Genomic DNA, 23,147 nt, shown 5'->3' with positions numbered 1-23,147 from the left:
TCCCCAACCTTGAAAGGCACGGGAGGCCAAAACATTCTAAAAGTCCTAATGAGCATAGAGTCCTTTAAGGGATGAAAAATTATTAGAATAGATAGTACTGGTAAAGGGCTTCATTATTGGGCCAAAGCTTGCTGCCAAGTGCCCATACCCCTTATCCACTGTGTACCTGGGAGTGCATTAGTTAACGTAGTTGGAATGTAAGAAAAACAAGTAGCAGCCTTGGAATTAACCACAACAGACCTTTGAGCTAATTGGTTCTTTCTTTGTTGTGACCCACTGCACCTTTGCTCAGTGAGAATGTAACTCTGTTTAGTACTTTCTGAGGCTGGGAGAAATAAAGAAGAAACACTTTAAGGGAAAACAAGTTTTCTGGCTGATCAGCCTTTATCAAAAAAGGGTCATAAAATGTCCACAGGCCTCCAAGGCCAGAAGATATTGTACACAACATTGTTTGTGGGAAAGGTATGCAGAAAAAATCCTGGTTTTGATAAAGACAAAACAGATGTAATGTTTGGGCTGACTCTGTATGACTTTGCATCTTTCATTTCCCTCTATGTACAAGTCAAGATATAAAAGTTCCTTTTGAAAATAAAGTTATGGGCCTCGCTCACCGAAGCTTGGTCTCCCCGTATCATTCCTTTTTCCTTTTCTCTCCTTTTCTCTTTCTGTTCTTCTTTCAGGATGACTCCTTGGAACACAGGAGCTTTATTGGCTTTCTGTGTAAACCAAGAAGATCAAGCTTCTCTCTCTCTTTTTACTTTCCTTATCGCCTATACCATCATCCTGAGGATACCCCTGGATCCTGCTGGGGCTGGACCCCGGCACAGATAGTTACTTAATGTTATATACCTCACTATCTAGCTGGTGGCTCAAATGGTAAAGCGTCTGTCTGCAATGCAGGAGACCTGGGTTCGATCCCTGGGTTGGGAAGATCCCCTGGAGAAGGAAATGGCAGCCCACTCCAGTATTCTTGCCTGGAAAAATCCCATGGACGGCAGAGCCTGGTAGGCTACTGTCCATGGGGTCACAAAGAGTCGGACACGACTGAGCAACTTCACTCACTCACTCATCTAGCTCATTTAAATGATTCATGATTCATTTCCTTTGCCATTATGTCCTTGACTCATTGAGAAAAAAAAAAAAAAAAAAAGGACATTCTCCCAAATTGCCAAGTTCCAGTGAAATTTGTTAAAAGACTTTCTTTATGGTATCTTTCTTAGGTAAGGTGGATAGCATGCAAGAGTTTTTCTGTAAACACTTATTTTCAAAATTTGAAAAATGTAAACACAGTAGTTAGCACTGTTTAACTACAATGCTTTGGTTTTTAAAGTTAGCACTATGAAAGAAAATGCAAGAGCATACACACACATGCACACATAAATAAATCCACACACACACACATATATATATGTATACATATGTCTGTAAATACTCACTCAGTATAAAGTTTGTGCCCGTTTTCCAGGAATATTGCTGGAAGGCACAGAGCATGGAAGGCACTATAACAATCATTAGGACAAAATGATGGACAATTAACATATTATTACAAATAATAGTGTTATGAATAAAAATAATGGCTCTATAAAAAGAGTTATGGGGGCACTAATTTAGATGGTGGTGGTGGGTTGTCAAAAAGTGAGATCTGAGTGCCAAAGGCAGTTTAAAATCAACCAGGTTAGGGAGGTGTGTGTGTGTGTGTGTGTGTGTGTGTATGTGTGTGTGTTTGGGGGGCGAGGCATTGAGGCAGGGAGGCAGGGGGAACTGTATGGGTAGAAGTCCTGTGGCTGGAGTGAGAGAGCTTGGCTCATTCAAGGTTATGAAGATCTGTGGGTGGCAGAGCAAAGAAAGAGATCATTAGACAAGAAAATGGAGAGGTGGACAGGGAGCAGTTCTTACAGGTTTTCTGTCTCTCTAAACTTTCAAAAGCCAGCACATGGACTGTCAGGATAAGACACTTAATTGGTGCTTGTTGATTGATTCAAAAGTGTGTTCAGTATTATTTCATTCCCTTTGGTCAGAAAGAACAGTTACCAATCAGATGTGAAGGTTGGCTAACCTGTGACTCAGCCATCTTACCTGATACTTCTATCCAAATGCAGAAACCTACTCATTTCCCTTTCCATTTCTTTGTGCTTGTTCAGCGTTCAAAGCCCTACAATCCTAATACTTGCCAGGGCACTATTAAGAGAAAGTTCTATTGTCAAGAAAGTTCCAGGAAGAAGGGTATCCTGAATCGCCTGATACTTTCCACTAAGCAAGTGACACATACATTGACCATGTATCTCAGACTGCTAAACTAAGAGAAATACTGCCTGCCTGTTCCTGGAACTGGAAAGTGGCTGTGCCAGGACTTGCTGGAAGAGCTGTCTGAATAAATCACATGGGAACCAGACAGTGAGCCTGGAGAAGCAGGGGCTTGGTCAGATATTAAATGTAATAAATCTAACGTTACTGAGCATATTCTGCAGTGCCAAAGTTATACATCATACTCTAACTCTTGTAACTTTTGATCGTTACCCAATTTCAGATATGAGCCAAGAAAGGAATGTGTAGGAGGAAAGTGCCCAGGAGTCCACAGATATCAAGTAGTAGAGACACGTTCAAGTCAGGCAGGTGGATTCCTACTTTACCTTCTACGTGATAAACCACCTGTCTTGGCAATTCTTCCTGTGTTTCCGGGTGCCTAGCATAGTTTTGCCTCCATCCACAATCCTGATTAATACTTCCTGTTCAAAGACAGCTAGCAGGCTCTATTAATCGTCCCTTTGATTTCCCTCAAATGCTGGGAGATAACCCTTGAGTTCAGGTTCTGGTCACGACCCAGCGCTGCTCCGCTCGTTAAGAGATCAGTTCAGTCGCACAGTAGTGTCCGACTCTGCGACCCCATGAATCGCAGCACGCCAGGCCTCCCTGTCCATCACCAACTCCCGGAGTTCACCCAGACTCACGTCCATCGAGTCAGTGATGCCATCCAGCCATCTCATCCTCTGTCGTCCCCTTCTCCTCCTGTCCCCAATCCCTCCCAGCATCAGAGTCTTTTCCAATGAGTCAACTCTTCGCATGAGGTGGCCAAAGTTAAGAGATGGACTAAGCTAATTCGAACCTACAAGGAGGTTTCAAGAAGAAAATACCTTGACCTTGGAAAGACTCTGAGACTGGCCAGGATGGGACTGGGACGCCCGGACCCCGGGCTCAGTTCCTGCTCAGCTTCGGCGGTCGCTTTTCTAGGCCGCTGGGGCCCCAACCCCCACCCTCTACCCCCAATCTCAGCGCAAACGCAACCCGCCTGCGCTCGCGCCCCTCGCTCCCAAGTGCCCCAGCGCCCCTCCGCCCCACCCTGGGAACCCTCGCTGCCCCGCGCCGGGTGCCCGCCCACCTGTCTGCACAGCTGATCCGGCGCTACCTGCGGTGAGAGGAGCTGCGGGAACCCGGGAGCGGAGCCTGTGCTCTGCTTCCAACGCTTGGCGATCGAGCGTGCTCCTTACACACAACCTTGGCTGGAGTTACCCAGTCTTCTGAGCGACGTCGGTGACGAAACCCGTGGTTTCTACTTTCGTTTCCTAAATTCTGGGTAACAAAAGGGCTTCCCGCCTTCTTCCTCACTTGGGCACTTCCGCGTCTCTGCGCGAGACCTGGGGGCTGGACCGACGCCCCGGTGCGGCGAGGAGAGGCTGTAGGCTGCTTTCCTTGCCCCTAGAGCGGCTCCAAATACTTAGGTCTTGAGGTTCAGGTCCGCGAGGAACTGGGAGATCGAAATCAGCTGGAAACTTACAAAGTCATTAACAGGGAGTGGCCGCCTCCGGGGGCACTCTGGGTGCGGAGTTCCGCGGAGTTTCCTTTACGGTTGCCTTGACCGACCTCTGTCCTTTAGAGTCCAGTAGCTTTCCAGCCGGGAAGCTGAGAGCAGTAGAGTACACAGGGCAACGAGTTGCGATTGTTTATCTCCTGCAACAAGCCTTTTTCTGTTTTGGTCTCTGCTCTCTCTGCTCCTGTCTCTCTCTTTCCACTAAATGGCGTTTAACTCCTTTGAAGAGCCCTTTAGAATGTTTACTGTTTACAGCGCTCCTACTAGCAAACAGGCACACCAAGAAAATATTTGTTAAAATAAAAGATTCATTGTTGTTTTTCAATTCACACTTTCATTTACCAAAGTGACACATGACCTTCTAAACAATTAAAGCCGAATATGGAGAAAAGAAGTGAGATGTACCTTGCCTTTTAGCTCTCTGATTGCTAATTATCTATTGCAGAAGGAATAGGAAAACTGTAGAGATCCAGTACGTTGCATTACAATGTTATTTTTCAATCTCCCCTCTTCTATGAATATTGTTCTTGAATCTCTAGACGTTCTGTTTTCTTTTAACAGAAGATATCTCCTTCATCTGCTTACTGCTCTTGCTGCTGCTAAGTCGCTTCAGTCGTGTCCGACTCTGTGCTACTCCACAGACGGCAGCCCACCAGCCTCCTCCGTCCGTGGAATCTCTAGGTAAGAATACTGGAGTGGGTTGCCATTTCTGTCTCCATCATCTTGCTTACGGTTGGTTTATACCATTGCCACATTCTCTCCATGGCAATAGAGAATGAGGGTTGGTGCTTCAGCCTCTTGAATATGGATTTCCAAGAATTTCTCATTTTGATCTATAATTTCAGCTTTATTCCCCCTTTTGTTTGAAATCAGGAAGTCTTCAGTCTCTAGGACAGTCTCTCGGAGATTCTGTGGTGCTAAGTTGAATCTCTTTCTTCTTACACCCCTCTTTACACACTATAACTTCCTATTATAAAATAGTTACATCTGCCTCTTCCTATTTTCTCAAACATGTTAAGATTTTATTCCCCTCTGTACATTAACATTTTCTTGTTGTTCTTGTACTTTTAATAGCTTTGGTTTTTGTTTTGTTTTAACTACATTTGCTTTCATTTTATTATGATCTCTAAAGAAAAGTACTTTTAATTAGAAAATATCTTTAATTAGAAAATGTCTATGCATAGCATAAATTATTAGTTGCCTATCCAAAACTCAGCATCTGCTTTTATAGGGTAAACTAGTGGTTCTCAAGCTTTAATGTGCATCAGAACCACCTGAAATTCTTGTTAAAACTCAATTTGTGAAGCACTATTTTCAATTTTCTGAGTCAGTAGTTTGGGATTGAGCCTGGAATGTGCTTTTCTGATAAATTCAAATGTGATGTTGATAATGTTATCCTACGGACCTCACTTTAAGAACCACTTGGTTAAGATATCCTATTTTGGTCAGATATTGGGGAGCAGTGCATTCATGGAACAAGGGTCCTAGTCTGAAGTATGAATTTTGATTGGTGGACAATCATGGTGACACCAGCCTGTCTCTTTTGCCTGTTATTGGTGCACATGTTGGCATATTTCTCAGATTTGGCTGAGGAAAAATCTTGAAGATTTCTAGAAAAGCATTCCTACCTAATTTTAAATATAATTGTGTGTATATACATATTTACATGTATATATACACACACATACATATATATATGTGCTCTGTCTACTAAGCTATGGTTTTTCCAGTAGTCATGTATGGATGTGAGAGTTGGCCTATAAAGAACGCCAAGAACTGATGAATCAATGCTTTTGAACTGTGGTGTTGGAGAAGACTCTTGAGAGTCCCTTGGACTGCAGGGAGATCAAACCAGTCAATCCTAAAGGAAATCAGTCCTGAATATTCATTGGAAGGACTGATGTTGGTGCTGAAACTCCAATACTTTGGCCACCTGATGCGAAGAACTGACTCATTGGAAAAGACCCAGATGCTGGGAAAGATTGAAGGCAGGAAGGGAAGGGGACGACAGAGGATGAGATGGTTGGATGGCATCACTGACTCGATGGACATGAGTTTGAGCAAGCTCCAGGAGTTGGTGAAGGACAGGGAAGCCTGGCGTGCTACAGTCCGTGGGGTCGCAGAGTTGGATATGACTAAGCGACTGAACTGAGCTGAGCTACCAGGGAAGCCTGTATATACATACACAAATACATATATCAGTTCAGTTCAGTTCATTTCAGTCGCTCAGTCATATCCAACTCTTTGTGACCCCATGAATCACAGCACACCAGGCCTCCCTGTCCATCACCAACTCCCGGAGTTCACTCAAACTCATATCCATGGAGTCGGTGATGCCATCCAGCCATCTCATCCTCTATCATCCCCTTTTCCTCCTGCCCCCAATCCCTCCCAGCATCAGAGTCTTTTCCAATGAGTCAACTCTTCGCATGAGGTGGCCAAAGTACTAGAGCTTCAGCTTTCATCATTCCCTCCAAAGAATACACACTTACATATACACACATATATACACACACATATAGGACTTGTGGGAAGATCCCAAGAACTTGATGACCCCTTTGAGTTGTAGCACTGACCCTGACTTACATAGTCCAGATGTTTTATTTTATGAAGTCTGGCCTGTGGTTGTGGACTCACCAAGAGTATTTATTTTTGTTTTTCACCTGATTTCTTACTCAAAATGAGCAAGTTTCTATATTGCTGTCCCCTTCTACCTGGATGGGGTTTATGTCTTAATAATTTTACACCATGGTTGTAACTCTTCATGATTCTTGCTTTCTGTTTAAGCTGTTGAAGAGTATTAATAAAAAGTGTGCTTCCCATATGGCACTAGTGGTAAAGAACCCATCTGCCAATGCAGGAGACTTAAGAGACATGGGTTCAAATCCCTGGGTCAGGAAGATCCTCTGGAGGAGGGCATGGCAACCCACTCCAGTATTCTTGCCTGGAGAATCCCATGGACAGAGGAGCCTGGTGGGCTGCAGTCCATAGGGTCACAAAGAGTTGGATGTGACTGAAGCAACTTAGCATGGCACAGCATTAATATGAAGTAATCTTAGCATTGTACCGCTGAAAATCTTAAACATATTCTAAAATCCTCTCTTTTGCTCTTTGTTTTCCTGTTTAGGCCAGCTGCTGTAACCAGTAGCTCCAAGAGAGTGCCGCAGCCCCAAGGTGAAGTTGGTATAATAGATTTCCTGGGAAACAGCATAAGGAGGTCTTGAAATATGGGTACCTCAGGCTCACCATTAGACAAAATTTTCTATTTTGAGTTATTAATGTAAGCAAAGATTTTTAATTTTCCAAGAGGTCACCATATATGAATTCTTTAGTCATTAACTCTGGGCATAATTTTGGATAATGCTGATGGTATTATCAACCTCAAAATATCAATGACATAGTTTTGTTTTGTTTTTTCATGACACAACAGCCAAATGGAAATGTTCCCTATTGGTGGACTTGGGGCTCTGTTTTACAGCATCACTCAAGGACCCAGGCTCATGGAAATTTCATGTACGGTTTTTGAGATTTTTCTGGGCTTTGACATTGAGTTTGCAGAAGAAAGGAGAAGTTGTTGCCTATGAAAGGTTTTTATGGGCCAGGTTTGAAATTGATACACATATTTCTGTCTACATTTCCTTGGGCAGAACTCAATTATATGGCCTCACTTGTATCTCTTCAGAAAGATAAGTAATGAGTTACTAAGGAAGTGATTTTTATACCATCTTCTATAGGTTTTTTACATATGATTAAAAATAACAAAAAGCTTCTGTTTAACAAACTGTATATTGCCAGATGTATGATAACAGCTACTTATAAAATCATAAATTTGACTTTACCAAAAAATATTTTCATAAATTTTTAATATGGTCTAAATGAGTCAGGCTTCATTTTTAATACTCATATTTTTTCAGGTCCCACTGAGAAGAGAAATGGACATTTTTGAAATTATGATGTACATAACTGCATCTATCAAGATTTTCCAAGAACCTATTGCAACAAAAAAATATAGAATACATGAGGAGGTTGTTAATCCAAAAATAAGAGTTCCGTAACAGTTTTCTACACAAAAAGATTTCTCAGCTATGTTTTTTAAAGATGAGTAGAGGATAGCCATGAGCAAAAGGCAGCAATATATGCCAAGAGACATAGTGTATTTCAGGATTATGAGGGTTAAGCATGGCTGCAGTGCACGAGGGAGCAAGACACGGAATGGAAAGAGACAGTCTGTGTTAACGCAGAAAAAGTAAACTGTTCACCAAAGTTTGTGTTCTTTCTTCCTTGGTATAGAACTGTTACTGAGAACTGGCCAACTAACATGTGACTGAATTTCAGCCAACAGAGTTTGAGAAGAAACAAATGTTATTACTTCCAAGCTAAGAATCTTAAGCAGCAGGTGGGCCTTCACCATACTGTTTCTCTTCCATTGGTTTATGCTGAGACCCTAAGAGATGACAGAACTACAAAACAGAGGTTTTGTGGCCCTGAAACACTGTGTGAATGAAAGCTGCCCATGGATTAGAAATTTTCACCTTGTCAGTTACGGGGAAGAGAAAGAAAGTTGGAGTGAGAAAAGTCATTACAATTTGTTACAGGAGCTATCAGCATCTAGACTAATCAATTCTGGAAAAGTTGGGCAGGAACCACAAGTTAAAGGTCATACACTGTGCTGAAGAGATTGGGTTTGATCTTGGAGACTGAAGTATGATACAATTTTAAGTATGAAAAAGACACTATTAAGCTCTTGCTTTGCATGCATACTAAGTCACTTCTTGCTTTAAGAAGGACTAAATTGTGACAGAGTGATTTGTAGAGTAGGAAGAGAAAGGAGATATTTTAGTGACAAAAATACTTTCCTGAAAAATAACGAGAGAGATCGTGTTTAGTGGAATCGGCAAGGAGAAGAGGCATTCCAGAGATAGGAAAAAGTAAAAATATAGATGTTGCTTGGTGACAGCAGATTTGGGGGAGGAAAAAGGGAGGGGATTATTTTAAGAATGGCTTCATTTTGAAAACCTGGATAGATGACAGTGCATACATATAGACATCACAGAATGAGATTAGGAGTAAAGTCTAGTTAGATTAGGCAAGTGTGAGATGCCTGGGGGTATCAAACCTGAGACAGTGGATCCTACATACCTGTTGAGAAAACTTGAAATATGCACAAAAGTTGAATATATTGAAACAGACTTACAGTATTGAGTTTGGAGCATGAGGAGTGGGTCAAGCATGGAAATAAGAGACCCCAGTGTTTAATGAGCTCATTAAACACTAGTGAGACTGAAAGTGGGAAAGGACAAAGAGCACCATGTATAACAGAAGTGTAATATTTCTAAAACTAAGGAGGGAGAGACTTTTAATGAGGATGTGATCAGTGGTGTTATAGCTGTAAGAGGTGTGAGAAATTGTGGTTGTGGGGCAGAGTCTTGCACTTAGCACTTAGGTCATAAGATCCTGTCTTATTTTTTGCATCTAATGACAAGGAAAGGAGTACTCACCCAGACCTTCGAGTTCAATACCATGTCTAATTTATTATGACCTCTACTTCCCTATCCTAGAAGGGAAAGGAAGTCACTGAACAGAAAATATATCCCATAATCTTAACTGCAACCCGAAGCCTAGTGGTGGATGTGAGTTAAGTGGAAGTAAAGTAGTATTGCGCTATGTAGTTTCAGGGCCCTGTGGTACAGTAGTTCCCTTTTTTGGGGGGAGCAGTGAGGGACAAGTAGACAAGAAAGAGAGAGAAGGAGTGCTCCAGAGCTCTGTTTCAGTGAGCAGGAAGGGAGTGACCAGGCTGCTGCATCCCTGGCTACTGTCGCCCTGGGAGGAGGCACAGGGCTAAATCTTGCTAAATCTTTTCCTGAGGTTTAAACTTGGAGCTACAGCTTTATCAGTCACCATCTGATGAGCTTATCTGTTTTGATTCTTCACTTTGCACAAGTCAAACAATTTTTACTTACCCCAAATCTAAACCAACAAAACAAAAGAGTTAAATTTAGGGCATAAAATTTCTACTTATTTGGCCAATATCAAACAATTATCTAGAGAGATAATTATTAGGTTTCAAAGAAAATCCAGGAAATCTGAGCACAAGAGACATTTTAATATACATTTGTTCTTGCTATCAGTTAAATATTTAACAGTTTCCGGAGGGTCTAGTAAGTAAAAAACCCATTACCAATCTTAGAAAGGACAATTTTATTGAAATGCTAGGAATGGACACCATATTTCAGTGGTTTACAGAATAAAAAGGAAGTAATGAAATATAGTGGAGAAGGCAATGGCACCCCACTCCAGTACTCTTGCCTGGAAAATCCCATGGACGGAGGAGCCTGGTGGGCTACAGTCCATGGGGTTGCTAAGAGTCAGACACGACTGAGCGACTTCACTTTCCCTTTTCACTTTCATGCATTGGAGAGGGAAATGGCAACCCACTCCAGTGTTCTTGCCTGGAGAATCCCAGGGACAGGGGAGCCTGGTGGGCTGCTGTCTATGGGGTCGCAGAGTCGGACACGACTGAAGCAACTTAGCAGCAGTAGCAGTAATGAAATATAGACAACTTTAGGACTTTTTTAAAAGTAAATAACATGACTGCTAATCAAGCTTACTTAAAAGTAAGCACAAGCAATTATAAGATTACTAACCAAGAAGATATAATGAAAAGCCCTAAAAGGAATCAAGTTCATTAGACTAACAGTTTTTAATAGAAAACATTAACTTTTTTGGATGTATCACAAGCAAAAACAAGAGAAGAGACACTTGAATAAACTCCAAGAACAATTTGAAGCCCTGTTAATGGAGGAACTTCATATTCAGGTTATAAGGTCTCATGCTTACGAAAAACAAATTTTTTATTACTGAGTCAGAGGGTGAGCTCGAGTGTTATACCCCTTTATGAATCCCAAATTTAAACAAAATAAAGTAACTCATTACAAACAAAACCCCACAGAAGGTCAATAATATCTTCCTCTTCTCAGTGAATCATTATAGTAAGAATGTCACATGTTAATCTGAGTTCATTATTGATAGCATATAAGGTCAATAGAGAAAAATCTCAATTACTTAATTACACTTTATCATGTTTGCCCTTTGCTTGCTTTCTCCTCTGATCACATTACTGCTTGCTTGTTATCACCTGCAGTCAAGTCACCAATGAATTCAACATTGAAAACATAACATATGGCAGCTACTTATGATTCTGTTAGATGTTACCTCTACTTTCATTAGTTTAGTATTCATGGTAATTCAACATTTTATGTACATTTTTTAAAAAAGAAAACTTTAGTATTAATCTTTCCAGTAATGATGTGCACTTAGTTCTGTTTGTTTTGTTTTCTTTGTTTTTGCTTGTTTTGTGGTACAAGGAAGAAACTGCTTGGTATTGAAGAAATATGCAAAGAAACATATTTGCAAACTCAGATGGTGAACTGAATTCATTTGCAAAGTAGTATCACTTAAAATCATACCAGATCAGGAGTTGCATTTATTTGTGTGGTCTCTATTCTTCTGGGAAGATCGTACTCTACCAGCCTGCCCTTGGACACATGGGAACTCTTGCACCAGAATTTTGGGGAAGCTAGTGGCACTAGTGCTAAAGAACCCACCTGCCAATACAGGAGACAAGAGATGTGGGCTCTATCCCTGGGTCGGGAAGATCCCCTGCAGGAGGAAATGGCAACGCAATCCAGTATTCTTGCCTGGGAAATCCATGGACAGAGGAGCTTGATGGGCTACAGAGTCAAGTCAATGGGGGGGGGGGGGGTCACAGAGTCAGACACAACTGAAGTGAATTAGCGTGATCACAAGTATATTCATTTGTAATCAGATAATGGTGAAGAAAAAAGTTTCATCAGCTCTTTGCATCAGGTGGCCAAAGTATTGGAGCTTCAGCATCAGCATCAGTCCTTCCCATGAATATTCAGGGTTGATTTCCTTTAGGATTGACTGCTTTGATCTTCTTGACATCAAAGGGACTCTCAAGAGTCTTCACCAGCACCACAGTTCAAAAAACATTAATTACTTGGTGCTTAGTTTTCTTTATGGTCCAGCTGTCACATCCCTACATGACTACTGGAAAAATCATAGCTTTGACAATATGGACTTTTATATGAGAATATTACTTAAAATAATATAAAGAAAAATTAAGAGAGCAACTGCCCAACAGTTTGTGCTCTTGTTTGTACTTTCTTAGCTGTGTTCAAAACTCATGTAATGATAGGATGAAAAATAAGATCATTTATTATGACTTAAGACATGATCATGTTCAGAGTTCAAAATAGCAAAGTGCCAAGTCCAAGCAGTGATTCTAGGGCAATACATTATAAACCTAGGGCTTTCTTGACACTTCTATATTTAGATATTCTGAGAATTTTTGTGTTTAAAGAGATATTAGATCCTTTAAGTCAAATGATTTTTGAAGATGAGGGAACCAATGTACTAAAAGGTCAATTTGGCAAAGTAACATATAGAATTAGTGCCATATGTATAAATAGCAAACTAATTGTATAAATTAATGTTCAGTGTTTCTAAAAAATATCAAATTGCAAAATAATAATACTTAGGATTTTGATAATACAAATAAAATATGTAAAAGTTACTAATAACCTACCACACATTAATGAACACTATAACATAACATATTTCTTTCTAGTATGTCCATGTGTATTTGTAATTTTAATAAAATTAGACTCAGATCATTGACATAATTTAGTATCCTGCTTTCATATAGAAATTATTTCATTCAAAAATTTATTTGAGGGCTGCATAATACTTCATATGATAATTGTGTCATGATATATTTTATTTACTCTTTCTATTATATAAAATGCTGTGAAGGGTCTTATATCAAACATATAAGTGTCTAGAATGTTTTAGATGTGTTAGACTCCTAGGTATGTAGTGAATTATGTATCAGTACTATTGGCCCTTGCCACTAAATACCTGTACAAAATGGGACCAATCTACATGCATTGTGAATATTCAGGTATTTACGCTTTGTAAAGTGTGATGGAAAGTGAAAGTCACTCAGTTGTGTCCAACTCTTTGCAACCCCATGGACTATACAGTCCCTGGAATTCTCTAGGCCAGAACACTGGAGTGGATAGCCTTTCCCTTCTCCAGGGGATCTTCCCAACCCAGGGACTGAACCCAGGTCTCCCACATTGCAGGCAGATTCTTTACCATCTGAGCCACAAGGGAAGCCCCAGTTTATACTTTATTTGATTATAAATATCCCTATGTTAAGTTTAGCTAATTAGTAACCTTAATAACTTTCATGGCAGTACCAAGACAAGTGTTTGGGCTTGATCCGCCAAATAGGGCCAACTGGAGGAGAAATCTTTAGAATTCTTTCTATTTGCAGCATCTATTCTGATTACATTGGCCTCATGCCATACCAGTTAAACTTTTGATTGTCATGCAGTGAGAGGTGTCATAATCTTGGTGGTCAGCCCTATTCCTTTTCTCATTAATCTTGGTTGAGGAAGCACCACTTATTCCTCCGCCATGGTTGGTTATCATGCTGCTGCTGCTGCTAAGTCTGACTCTGTTCGACCCAATAGATGGCAGCCACCAGGCTCCCCCGTCCCCGGGACTCTCCAGGCAAGAACACTGGAGTGGGTTGCCATTTCCTTTTCCAATGCATGAAAGTGAAAAGTGAAAGTGAAGTCGTGTGGTCATGTCTGACTCTTCGCAACCCCATGGACTGCAGCCTACCAGGCTCCTCCGTCCATGGGATTTTCCAGGCAAGCGTACTGGAGTGGGGTGCCATTGCCTTCTCTGTTGGTTATCATAATGGGATCCAAATTTAGTAGCCATAGCTAGTTTATCTTGTGAACCATTCTTGATCACCTCCCACCCCATAGCACCCTCCCAGCAGTTCTGCAAGGTTAACTCCCTCATTGAGAGACCAAATTGTCAGAGATCAATCACATTAAACTTTATCATCTCTTGTGCCTATAAAAAAAAAAGCTTTGAGATTTGAAAGAAAGCTGCTTGTTTATTTGGTGGTATCCTTGGGCTACCCTACCCTTTTCAGTATTCTTGCCTGGAGAATCCCACGGACAGAGGAGTCTGGTGGACTACAGTCCATAGGGTTTCAAAGAGTTGGACACTACTGAAGCAATTGAGCATGTAAGCTTGGACTCATAAAAAATTTTAAAATATACAGGTCTGTTTTAGCTTCAAATGATATCAAGATGTTTCAATATGGTATATGATGGAGAGACCTGTTTTGAATTCAGTTCAGTTCAGTTCAATCACTCAGTTGTGTCCAACTCTTTGCGACCGTAGACTGCAGCACACCAGGCTTCCCTATCCATCACCAATTCCCAGAGCTTACTCAAACTCATGTCCATCGAGTCGGTGATGCCATCCAACCAGCTCATCCTCTGTAATCCCCTTCTCCTCCTGCCTTCAATCTTTCCCAGCACCAGCTGTTTTGGATTAGAGTTTGAAGATTCACAATCCATTCTTTAGAGAAGTTTTGAGGCCTGGAATAACCATAGAGTTGGGTTGATTAATTTGGGATACAGAGTGGTCTCTCAAAATAAGAGCATTATCTCCATTTGTAATTAAAACTGAACCAAACTTAGCAAATCGTACTTTCAGGACTCTCTCAAAAAATTGTCTGTATTACATAGAAGAGATGGTTAGCACTCATGAGCTGTGAAACTGAACATAGAGATTCAGTAGGCATGCTTCAGTTTTCCCTTTCCCTTTATTCTTCCTTCATTCTTAGAAAATATATAATAACCTCCTTAGTTAGTTTCCTCTAGACTATAGAGGCCTTGGTGTTTAGTGAGCCCAACATTGGCTGCACGTATAATGTCTCTTTTCAATAATGTTAAGCACAAATGGAAAAGCAGCCTTGAAAATTCCAGAGCAAACAAAGTCAGTTTAGTTTTACAAAGCTTAATTTATCTTGTTTCATGATATTAACTTGACCCGGGTCGTTTCTTGCTTTGTTGCTGTTGTTTACTTGCCAAGTCTTGTTTGACTCTTTGCCACCCCATGGTTCTGTAGCCCACCAGGCGCCTCTGTTCATGGGACTTCCCAGGCAAAAATACTGGAGTGCATTGCCATCTCCTCTTCCAGGGGATATTTCCCATCCAAAGATCAAACTGCCGTCTCTTGCATCTCCTACACTGTAGATGAATTCTTTACCACTGAGCCACCAGGGAAGCCCAAATGTACTCTGCATATGAGTTAAAAGCAGGGTGACAACATACCGCCTTGTCGTACTCGTTTCCCAATTTTGAACCACTTAGTTGTTCCATGTCTGGGTGTCTGTTGCTTTTTGAGCCGCATAGAGGTTTCTCAGGAATCAGGTAAGGTGACCTGGTATTCCCATCTCTTTAAGAATTTTCCAGTTTGTTTTGAAACACACAGTCAAAGGCTTTCGCATAGTCAATGAAGCAGAAGTAGATGTGTTTTTTCTGGAATTGCCTTGCCTTCTCCATGATCCAACAAATGTTGGCAATTTGATCTATGATTTCTCTACCACTCTGAAGCCCAGCTTGTACACCTGCAAGTTCTAGGTTCATGTACTGCTGAAGCCTAACTTGAAGGATTTTGAGCATAACTTTGCTAGCATATGAAATGAGCACAATTGTGCAGTAGTTTGAACATTCTTTGGCATTGCCTTTCTCTGGGATTGGAATGAACACTGACCTTTTCCAGTCCTGTGACCACTTCTGAGTTTCCCAAATTTGCTGATATATTGAGTGCAGCACTTTAACAGAATCATCATTTAAGATTATAAATAACTCAAGCTGGAATTCTGTCTCCTCCATTAGCTTTGTTGGTAGTAATGCTTCCTAAGGCCCACCTAACTTCATACTCCAGGATGTCTGGCTCTAGATGAGTGACCACATCATGATGGTTGTCTAGGTCATTTAATTTCTTGTTTATGTGTCTTGATATCATAAGGACAACATAGTGTGTTTCCCAAAATTGATATGAGGTAGCCACTAACCTATTCTCTATTCTTTAAGAAAATTCTAAGATTGTAACCAATCACTGTGAATAAAAAATAGTCATTGTCTTTAATCATTTACCCAGAGCTTCATTCAGTATTTGAGTGTGTCCAGTTTTCAAACTGTCTTTCCAGTGTGTGCACAGAAAACTTTTACTACTTTGGTGATGAACTGGTTTTACTTATTTTATTTCTGAACTTTTGACAATAGCCAAAGTAAACCTTTATTCCTTCTTAATAGAGTATTCAAAATTCACCTTTCTCTTCATTTCAATTCTCTCCCTCTTCCTTCCCCTCTAGCCTTTCATACCTTTTGTTCCTTATTTCCCCTCTTGGTATTTTTTTTTTTTAATTTTCGAGAGATTTTCCTCAATTTATCTTTCATACCTAAACTTGATTTAAAATTTTTGCTATTTATGTCTTCAACTCCTGCCCACCACCCCAAATACTTTTTCTTACAGTTTTATATTCATGTTTTATAAATAGTTTTTTATGTCTCGGAGGATATTAATTATGGGTTTTTATTTTTTCCCAATATTTTATCAACTATCTTTTCCACTTTATTTTTTCCATTTTATCATCTATTTTTTCCATGATTTGCTTTTCTCTTGTTTTTGTCTCTGTTGCCTGAGACCTCCCCTAGGTATCTGGTGATTCTTAGATAGCCTGTTTTTATATATTTAAGATGCAGTGAAGTAGCAGATTTCAGCAACAGGCTTTGTTGATCTGTGTGCCTCACCGTAGGGTTAATGCATTGTAACTGAACTTTTTTTTGCAGATACCCCAAAAATCTAGAGTTTTTTGTTTTTTCCCTTTGACTATTCAGTTTCTCCAGGAATGATTTTCTCACTGAACAGCCTCAAGCTAGATTGGTCCCTGTTCATGTTCAAAGTGTTTGAAACTAGCTAAATAGTAAAGTGATGCTCAAAATTCTCCAAGCCAGGCTTCAGCAATACGTGAACCATGAACTTCCAGATGTTCAAGCTGGGTTTAGAAAAGGCAGAGGAACCAGAGATCAAATTGCCAACATCCGCTGGACATCGAAAAAGCAAGAGAGTTCCAGAAAAACATCTATTTCTGCTTTATTGACTATGCCAAAGCCTTTGACTGTGTGGATCACAATAAACTGTGCAAAATAAACTGAAAGAGATGGGAATACCAGACCACCTGATCTGCCTCTTGAGAAACCTGTATGCAGATCAGGAAGCAACAGTTGGAACTGGACATGGAACAACAGACTGATTCCAAATAGGAAAAGGAGTACATCAAAGCTGTATATTGTCACCCTGCTTATTTAACTTACATGCAGAGTACATCATGAGAAATGCTGGGCTGGAGGAAGCACAAGCTGGAATCAAGATTTCCAGGAGAAATATCAGTAACCTCAGATATGCAGATGACACCACCCTTATGGCAGAAAGTGAAGAGGAGCTAGAGGGCCTCTTGATGAAATTGAAAAAGGAGAATGAAAAAGTTGGCTTAAAGCTCAATATTCAGAAAACTAAGACCATGGCACCTGGTCCCATCACTTCATAGGAAATAGATGTGGAAACAGTGGAAACAATGTCAGACTTTATTTTGGGGGGTTCCAAAATCATTGCACATAGTGACTGCAGCCATGAAATTAAAAGATGCTTACTCCTTGGAAGGAAAGTTATGACCAACCTAGATAGCATATTCAGAAGCAGAGACAATACTTTGCCAACAAAGGTCCCTCTAGTCAAGGCTATGGTTTTTCCAGTGGTCATGTATGGATGTGAGAGTTGGACTGTGAAGAAGGCTGAGTGCCAAAGAATTGATGCTTTTGAACTGTGGTGTTGGAGAATACTCTTGAGAGTCCCTTGGACTGCAAGGAGATCCAACCAGTCCATTCTGAAGGAGGTCAGCCCTGGGATTTCTTTGGAAGGAATGATGCTAAAGCTGAAACTCCAGTACTTTGGCCACCTCATGCGAAGAGTTGACTCATTGGAAAAGACTCTGATGCTGGGAGGGATTGGGGGCAGGAGGAGAAGGGGACAACAGAGGATGAGATGGCTGAATGGCATCACCGACTCGATGGACATGAGTTTGGGTGAACTCCGGGAGTTGCTGATGGACAAGGAGGCCTGGCATGCTGCAATTCATAGGGTCACAAAGAGTCAGACATGACTGAGCAACTGAACTGAACTGAAAATATTTTGGGGATGTCTGCATTTGACTTTGTGCAAACTATTAATATTACTATCAAATTGCAAAAACGATGCCAAAAGTGACATGACTCTCTTCACTGAGGATAACAAAGATAACCAAGATAAGATATGTAATGTGTTTGGACTTCGATTCCTTTCTTCCCTATTTCTACTACTTAACCTGGCAAAACAGGACTATAGTCATACTACCAGTTTTGATTTTTCCTGTCCTCTGGAATTATTATCAGATTAGTGAGTACATATCATTTAGTCCTCCTGTATGACAGTGAACCAATAACTTACCTGTTTGATTAGAAACAAAATTAGGCAGTTAAAATATGTTTTTTAAGTTGCTTTATTGAGGTATAATTGACATATAAAAAACTGTATATAATTAATGTATCCAAGTGTTTAAGTATATACCTAAGTATACCTTTGTGAAAGGACCACCAAAATCAATATCATAAACTTATTCATTACCTGAAATATCTCACCTAAATCCCCTGGAGGAGGGCATGGCAACCCTCTCCAGTATTCTTGCCTAGAGAATCCCAGGGGCAGAGGAGCCTAGCAGCTGAAGTCCTTGGGGTCACAAAAGTGTAGGACACAACTGAAGCAGCTTAGCACACAACCATACATTTGTGAAAGAACCACCAAAATCAATATCATAAACATATTCATTGCCTACAATATCTCACTCTGCCCTCTTTATTTATCATTATCAATTTTTATAGGAACACTTAATATAGTACTACTTTCAGTGAATTTTTAAATATATACTACAGTATTGTGTACTGTAGACATTATATTTTACAGTAGACCTCTAGGACTTAATTCATCTTACATAACTGAAACTTGTACTCCTTGACTAATACCTCCCTATTTCCCCCACTACCCCAGCACCTACTCTGCATTTACTGGTTTGACTATTTAGACTTCTCATGTAAGTGGTATCACCTAGTATTTATCCACCTGTGTCTGGCTAATTTCACTTAGCATATGTCCTCTAGGTTCATCTATATTGTTGCAAAGGGCAAAAATTCCTTCTTTTTTAAAGGTGAATAATAGTCCATATGTTTATATGCCACATTTTCTCTATCATCAAGAAACATTTAGGCTGCATCCATTTCTTGGCCATTGGGAGAAATGCTGCAATGAACATAGAGGTGCGGATATCTTTTAGAGATCCTTATTTCACTCCTTTTGGTATAAACCCAGAAGTGGAATTGCTGGATCATATGACACTTCTATTTTTAATTTTTCTGAGGCGTCTTCATAATGTTTTTCCTAGTGGTTGCATTAATTTACATTTCAGCTAACAGTGTACGAGTGTTCCCTTTTCTTCATAACCTGCCAAACTTGTTCTCTTTTGTCTTTTTCATATTAGCCATTCTAACAGATGTAAGGTGAGATAACTCATTGCATTTCCCTGATGTTAGCAATGGCACCCCACTCCAGTACTCTTGCCTGGAAAATCCCATGGACGGTGGAGCCTGATGGGCTGCCGTCTATGGGGTCGCACAGAGTCGGACATGACTGAAGCGACTTAGCAGCAGCAGCAGCAGCAGCAGCAGTAACACTGAGCATCTTTTTGTATGCCTGTTAATTGTATGCTTTCTTTGTAGAAATAGCTATTCATTTCCTGTGCCCATTTTTAAACTGGATTATTATTTAATTGAGTTGTATAATTTAAAAATATATTTTGAATATTAACCCATTATGAGATATATATTTTGCAAATATTTTCTCTCATTCTGTAGGTTGCCATTTCATTTTGTTACTTCTTTGCTTTGCAGAAGTTTTTAGTGTGATACAAGTCCGGCTTTTTAATTTTTGCTGCTGTTTCCTATACTTTTGGTGACATAGCCAAGAAATGAATTCCAAGACCAACCTCAAGAAGCTTGCCTTTGTTTTTTTCCAGTAGTTTTCTGATTACAGAACTTTTGTTCAACTCTTTAGTCCATTTTATATTGATTTTTGTGTACAGTATCAGGGTCCAGTTTCATCCTTTCAAAAAAAATTGGAGATCCAATTTTTCTAGCATCATTTATTGAAGAGATTATACCTTCCCTTGATGCCAAAGTCCATGACCATGCCTAAAATATCTTAAGATCTTTTAAAGTCATAAATTAACATTTATATTTTAATATTTTCCAAATCCACTTATGTTCTATCATGTATGCTATATTTGTTTATATTGTTCAAAATTCTAAAATGGTTATACATGTATAATTTCTCTTCTGCTGAAGTTAAATTTTCTTTGAAAAAAATCAGAAGTATTATTTGAGTATTGAAAATTTCTAGCCCCTGACATTTTTAAAGCCAAGTGAGGAAAATGATTTTTACTGATTTTTAAAAAAATATTAAAAATCAATGCTTTCTTAAAAAAATCAAAGGTAATCTACATAATATTCTTTCCAGCAGGTTTCAAAAATATTACTCTAGATAGGTCATCTTAAGTCTGTAATTTTTAATAGACATAATATCTGCTATCTTCTCACAGATGTTCCTCAATAAATGCTGAACCATTTGTCTTTTTCCGAATAGTCATTGGATAACTAGAAATTTAACTCTAGAAAACTTGAGACTGTTCAAGGATATCTGAATACTGATTTTAGTCATCTCTACCATCCCAGACATGGCCTTGTTAGTATTGAATTTGGTCCCTAAATTAGGGGAACCTGATGTAGAATTTTTTATATATAAACAACCTAACTGATTAAAGTGAGTTCTTTCTCAATGGCAATGTAATCCCAATTGTAAAAGGGTTTTATATCTTCCTTAACTTTACCATGATCCTCTGTAAATGGAAAGCCTTAGAAAGGAATGCTGGGAACCAGAACTGGGGAAAAGACATCAAATGACATGTGTCTGTATTACTTAGAAATGTCATTTAAAAAAAAATTTTTTTTTAGCTTTTACATAGAGTATTCTTTTTAAATTTTTAGTATGAAATTAGTATTTAAAATATGTGTGAATCTTTGTTTCACAGGTGAATATTGCATGTATGTATCAAAATAATATGTATTCTTTATCCATCACATGCAAGACAGCAGTTCTCAAAGTGTGGTGGATATAGTTTCCTGTATCATTAAGATGTTACCTGCACTTTTTACTCTTTTTTTATATGAAATCACAGTGAACATTTCCAGAAGCTTGTGATATGTGGTGATAACATAACTAATCTGATAGCTATGGAATATTAGCTACATTCCATAGTTCTGATGGAATATAACTTGTGTTTTAACAATTTCTTAGTTTTAATTTCTAATACAGTAAGTATCAGGAGATAAAAACATGCATAAATGAAAGCTCTTTGGGGTCTTCACTTAATCTGCAATTTAGTATTAAATTTTTGGAGTCCTTAAATAGCAGATCTCTTGCCAACCCAGGCTTTATAGCTGTGTTAAGCACAGGGAGCAGTGTGCTTATTCCATCTCATCTGGATCTAGAATTGTATATTTTTTGACTTCTCTTATTCTTTTGTGTTATACTGCATATTGCGTATATATGTTTATATATGTATGAACATTACGAACTGTGCATCATGTGAGATACTTAATCAGGATTACAATTACAGCTATATTAAATGTTTGACATTTGTGTGGAATTTAATAATCATTTTTGGTATGCAAATTGCATATGAAGAAAGAAGAGATATAGGGAACCTACTGGATTAATTTTACAATCTTTCAAATTTGTTTCCCAATAGGCAGTATTTCTGAGGAGCTCTTTGATGTAAATATCTATTAAAATTCATAGATGAAGAAAGATATCCTTTCTATAAGCCCCCAAATGGAAAAAAATGCAGTACCATTATATTAGTAAAAATTAAATTGTAGATATATGATATTCAATCTTAGATATCAACTAGATATCAAATTATATAAATTCAGTTTCTCTTTTAAGATGAAACTTTAATTACTTCAGGATATACTTGAAATGTTAATAACAAACACAAATAGAAATAATATGCTTCATATTTTTACTTCATAATATATACTTCATATATTATACTTCATAAAATATACTTCATATTTTTCTACTAATGTTTTACTCTCATCAGTTTCCAGATATGTAGTAGGTGATTGGATCTGGAACAGTTAGAACCCTCACAAGGGTTAAGAGATTTAAAATGTCATAAATGGACAAATCTACATATTTTTATAAATAAAACAGCAATGAGAACTTATTATGTAGCAGGCTTTGGTTTGAGTACTATATTGTGAATTAAGTTTAATATATATACTTATTAATTCTCTAAGGTTGAACATATATGCTTATTTAATTTTCTATAATTAAGATTTCATTCTCTATACTTAAGGGTAAGTTTTCCCCAAGTTTACAGATGATGGATATTTGTAGAGAGTTAAGAAATGTGACCACAGTTGGTAGGATTGAAGTCATTCACTCCATCTCCAGTGTCAATATTCTAAACATTCTGTGATGCTTCTTCATTCAAATGACGTCAAATGTATCTATTTATGAGACTTAACAGTTGAACTTTCCCCTTCTTTTATTAAGGACTGTAGTCATGATTGCACATATAAATTTTTGTATTTAACTGGGTTCAGGATGTGTTTCTTTGAAAGGCTCATTCTGAAACAAAATAGAAGTCCTTTTCCATCATGCCACTCAGAGAAAATGATTTCTGCATGAGATAAATGTCTACCATCTCAGCACAGCTGCTTTGCCCTTTCTTTTACCACATGGGGCATGTGACACAGGCAAAGGAAAGGAAAAGCTGAGAGCAGATCAGTCAGTGCCCAGGCAAACAAAAGGAAAAGCTGAGAGCAGATCAGTCAGTGGATGCCTTTATCTTTGTTGTGTTCCCAGCAGCTAGATGACATCATTAGTACTTCTCATTTTCTAAAAGAAAAATCTAAGCTGACAACCTTATGTGTATACAGGTATACACACACACATACATACACACACATGTAAAATATATGTGAGGATATATGTATATTTGCAACTACATTCACTGAGCTAATTGGCCTATGGGCCATGACAAAATTTCAAAAATAATTTCAAAATTTCCTAAACGTTCACTACTAGTTGTTGTGTTGTTGTCATTTAGTTGCTAAGTCATGTCCAACTCTTTTACAAGCCCTAGAATCCTCCATATTGCCTCTTTATATTCAACTGAGTTCTGGAGAATTAGTTTGATATATATCCACAGTGTTTAATAGGTGCAACT

At 38.9% G+C, this 23,147-nt stretch overlaps 1 protein-coding gene and 1 long non-coding RNA gene across 10 annotated transcripts in view; one reads left to right on the top strand and one right to left on the bottom strand.

The window, feature by feature from the left end:
* The window catches only part of LOC102389096 (phospholipid scramblase 2), a 28,128-nt gene extending 24,322 nt beyond the window's left edge, over positions 1 to 3,806 (bottom strand). Inside the window, exon 1 of one of the 7 annotated variants that reach the window (XM_045166324.1) lies at positions 3,377 to 3,806. The gene's annotated coding sequence lies outside the window, so the exon portion shown is untranslated. Of the gene's footprint in view, positions 1 to 2,948; positions 3,025 to 3,131; positions 3,236 to 3,376 lie in introns of those variants that run through there. The other 6 variants (XM_045166325.1, XM_045166322.1, XM_045166329.1 and 3 more) reach the window with 6 other exon arrangements.
* A 204-nt stretch (positions 3,807 to 4,010) lies between these two features.
* On the top strand, positions 4,011 to 21,550 carry LOC102390086. Of its 3 annotated transcripts, none has more exons than XR_003110688.3 (6): positions 4,011 to 4,277; positions 4,367 to 4,486; positions 6,933 to 6,979; positions 7,236 to 7,318; positions 7,720 to 8,201; positions 19,744 to 21,550. It is a non-coding gene; the product is annotated as an uncharacterized LOC102390086 (long non-coding RNA). The 3 variants fall into 3 exon arrangements; XR_006552526.2 differs by lacking the exon at positions 19,744 to 21,550 and adding an exon at positions 11,170 to 11,291; XR_006552525.2 differs by lacking the exons at positions 7,236 to 7,318; positions 19,744 to 21,550 and having other exon boundaries at positions 7,720 to 8,068.
* The last annotated feature ends 1,597 nt before the right edge of the window (positions 21,551 to 23,147 follow it).

This window comes from Bubalus bubalis, chromosome 1 (assembly GCF_019923935.1).
Source record: "Bubalus bubalis isolate 160015118507 breed Murrah chromosome 1, NDDB_SH_1, whole genome shotgun sequence".
Taxonomy (NCBI): domain Eukaryota; kingdom Metazoa; phylum Chordata; class Mammalia; order Artiodactyla; family Bovidae; genus Bubalus; species Bubalus bubalis.
This window is presented reverse-complemented; position numbering and strand designations above follow the sequence as displayed.